Genomic DNA, 4,275 nt, shown 5'->3' on the forward strand with positions numbered 1-4,275 from the left:
GTGCATGCAGTGCCGCACTGACGGACGCCACTAACCACCTAGGCTTGGGTAAGGAAAGCGCAGAGGAAGCGCACGGCGCCGTACAGGCGGTCACAGCAACTAGACGCTGTTATGTGTGTAACGTGCTGTTGGATAAGTCGGGCGCTAGATAGCAAACATACACCTTCCGCGAACAGTCATCCAATAGGGAGGGTATTTTAAAGAGCGACTTTCACTCACAACACACACATATTATCAAGACAATACTAGCGCATGGCCGTGCGGTCATGCGCAGTTTATATAGTTGCAGCACAGGAAGCTGCTACTGAAGTTTTGCCCTTTCAGGACCTTCCTGGAGGACCAATGGAATGTGCTGCAGTACCTGAGCATGTGACCCTCGATCTCCAACGGGAGATCTTGCCCTGGGCATGCTCAGTGTGTGCAAATAAGGACTTAGTCCCAGAGAAGCCCGCTCGCCGCAGATCAGTGCAGGGTACAACAGGAGAGCCAGAAAAGGCAACAGTAACCCTTTGCACAGAATCAGTCCCAGCAAGACGCTGGGAGCGACGCCTCCGCTGAGCAGGCCCCACTGCGGCCGGTACAGAATGGGAGACCACAGCAGACAGGGATCGAGATTCCCCCTGTGCAGCAGAGGAAACTCGACTCCTAACAGCGGGGCTGGGGTGGAGGGCGGGGGCGGAGTCTTAAGGGGGCCCTGAAAATCTTGCCAGTATGGGGCCCTGAAATTCCTAGTGGCAGCCCTGTACATGGCCTCCCCCCAACAGCTAGCCTGGCATACATGGCCTTTCCTCTCGGCCAGCCTGGCATATGTTCCCTCCCAGCCAGCCTGGCATACATGGCCCCCCCTGTCTATACGTTGCATAGGAAAAAAAAGTCGTACTTGCCTTCACTCCTCTTCCACAAAGTGCTGCATCCTGTTATCCTGTTCAGGGCACAGCAGTGTGATCTCCCTGCTGTGCTCTGAACAGGTTGGCAGTGAGCAGTAATCGCAGCCTGTAGTGTAATACTAATTACTTCCAGGCATCTTCTACCTGGCAGCTCCTATCATCGCACGCACTGAGCATTGTGTACAATGACAAGGGAAAATAAAGCCCACAGCATACGCTGCGGGCTACAGCAAAATGGCCGCAATTTGATCCCACAGATGTGACCTGGACAGCCCAGGTGGCATGCCCAGGTCACAGCTAAGAAGCAGGAGGAGCAGCCTCATTACAAGAGATGCGGTCAGTGTCCAACTGCAGTCTCTTATGCCCATGGCTGCTGTAAGTGAGGTGTGCAAGTGTCGTTCCCAGACACTTACGCCTTAATAATGAAAATGGCAGCCTCCAGTGGCTAAAGTAAAAGTTAATAAATAAAAAAACTATTAAAATAGTTCATTTAATTTTGTATTAAAAATAATTGATTATATAATCAATAATTATTAATACAAAAATTAAAATCATGGCACCTTCCTTTTAAGATGTGTCTGGGGTTTCAGTGATGGTCAATGAAGCAGTCTTGTGATCTTCCAGGTGGGGACATGGTCCCCTAAACTGACATTCTGTAGAGTCTATTGTAACAGAGGAAAAGGACTCCTTACATAGTTCACAACTGTCCTTCAGCCAGCATCCAGAGACCAATAGAAAGATGTGATGAGGTTAACTCGCATTCCACGATTATGTAATCTGTTTGCATAGTTTTTCCTCCTCTGTTTTGCAAGTCAACAGACTAGCTGGGCCTGGACAACGTGTAATAAACATATCAGCAAACATCATTGCTCAATTATCCTGTATCACTGTGGTAGCAGACAATAAGTTGTATAAGCTGATATAAGATGCAAAACAGTAGCCATTCATCCATTTACAAATATCAGTTTTACCTACAAGAAGAGTCAATACTTCAGACAACTGTTCATGATTCTGGACCTACTGAATTTACATCTGGAATAATTAAGAAATTCTGTGTCATCACAGGGGGTTCTACTGTTCTAGTACCTCATGGGTTCTGCCAATATGACTTGGTACCCTCAAACCAGTCCAGCAAAACTTGAACTCCAATATGGTGCTTCTTCCTTTCTAAGCTTTGCACTGTGCCTAAAAAGTAGTTTTCAACCACATACTGTATGGGGTATCGGCGTACTCAAAAAGAAATTGCACAAAAATTTTGAGGTCCATTTTCTACTGTTACCCTTGTGAAAATAAAAATAATGGAGCTAAAAACATTTCTGTGAGAAAAAGGTGTTTTGTTTTTTTATGGCTCAACGTTAAAAACTTCTGGAACAAAATGAGCAAAATCCCTGCTGTAACTTAGGCTAGGTTAATAGGTGTCCTCTAGCGCACTCCGTTACATGGCGCAATTGTCGCAATTAACGCTATGTAACGGATCCGTTAGCGCACCCATTGACTGAAATGTGCTAACGGATCTCTAGCGCATCGCTAGCGCATGCCACTAAGGAACTAATTTGCCAACTGTATAGCCCAAGAGCTTGTGCATATTTTTTCTAGGACCAACCTGCCAAAGGAGATCTTATGGACCAAGGGACAACCTTCATGAGCAAGGTGAATAAGGAGCTGTGTAAAGTCCTTCAGCTTGCCAAGTTGCGTACTTCAGTATACCATCCGCAGATGGACGGCCCAGTGGAGAGCTTCAATAAGATCTTAAGGCTATGTGCACTGTTGTGAATTCTGTGGCAGAGCTCCCTCCTGTGGTCACAAGTGGTACTTCGGCTGATTCTCTCTGTGAGCTTCCGTTGGTGGAGGGAAGTGGTACTGCGGCTTCTGAGTTTCCTCCCTCAGGTGATGTGGTGAGGTCGTTAGGGGCTGCTCTACTTAACTCCACCTAGTGCTTTGATCCTGGCTTCCTAGCAATGTTCCAGTATTGGACTTGTTTTCCTCCTGGATCGTTCCTGTGGCCTGCTGCTCTGCATAGCTAAGTTTTCCTTTGCTATTTTGTTTGCTTTTCTTCTGTCCAGCTTATCTATTTGTTTGCTGGAAGCCGTTAGTTCGGTACGGAGGGTCTTTTTGCCCCCTTTGCGTGGTTTTTAGGGTTTTGTGTTGACCGCAAAGTTATCTTTCCTATCCTCGCTCTGTTCAGAAAGTCGGGCCTCACTTTGCTAAATCTATTTCATCTCTACGTTTGTCTTTTCATCTTAACTCACAGTCATTATATGTGGGGGGCTGCCTTTTCCTTTGGGGTATTTCTCTGAGGCAAGGTAGGCTTATTTTCTATCTTCAGGCTAGCTAGTTTCTCAGGCTGTGCCGAGTTGCATAGGTAGCGTTAGGCGCAATCCACGGCTGCCTCTAGTGTTGTTGGAGAGGATCAGGGATTGCGGTCAACAGAGTTCCCACGTCTCAGAGCTCTAGCAAACAAATAGATAAGCTGGACAGAAGAGGAAACTCAGAAGCCGCAGTACCACTTCCCTCCACCAACGGAAGCTCACAGAGAGAATCAGCCGAAATACCACTTGTGACCACAGGAGGGAGCTCTGCCACAGAATTCACAACAGTGCACACATTGCAGAATTGCCGCGGAAATTTCGGCGGCAATTCTGCAGCTCCCTGCCGCGGGAAATATGCATACAGAATTGGCATGCACATTCCCGCTAAACACTAGCGTTTTGCAAGGGTAATTAGCTTGCAGAATGCTAGCGTCTTCCAAGCGATCTGTAGCATCGCTTGGAAAATTGATTGACAGGTTGGTCACACTTGTCAAACATTGTGCCTATGCAGCATCAATAGTAAAAAGATATGTTAAAAACAATAAAAAAAAATAAAAAATTGTGATATTCTCACCTTCCGACGGCCCCCGCAGCCTTCCCGTTCCTCGCGATGCTCCCGGCACCTCCCGTTCCCAGTAATGCATTGCGGCAATGACCCCAGATGACGTAGCATCACGCGAGACCGCTACGTCATCACAGGGTGGCGCTCATAGCAATCTGGAATCAACAACCATAGAGGTTGTCATGCCAACGCACCGATGACCCTCGATCATGTGACGGGGGTCACTGGTGCGCGCATTTCCGGCAGGATAGCCGAAAGCGCTTGTTAAATGCCGCTGTCAGAGTTTGACAGTGGCATTTACCTAGTTAATAGGCACGGGTGGATCGCAATTCCACCCGTGCCTATTGCAGGGCACATGTCAGCTGTTCAAAACAGCTGACATGTCCCGGCTTTGATGCGGGCTCACCGCCGGAGCCCACATCAAAGCAGGGGATACTGCCATCGGACGTACTATTCAATCAGATGGCAGTAAGGGGTTAAACCAGTGTCAGATCATGCACTTCTCAGATGGTTAAGC

This window comes from Ranitomeya imitator, chromosome 1 (assembly GCF_032444005.1).
Source record: "Ranitomeya imitator isolate aRanImi1 chromosome 1, aRanImi1.pri, whole genome shotgun sequence".
Taxonomy (NCBI): domain Eukaryota; kingdom Metazoa; phylum Chordata; class Amphibia; order Anura; family Dendrobatidae; genus Ranitomeya; species Ranitomeya imitator.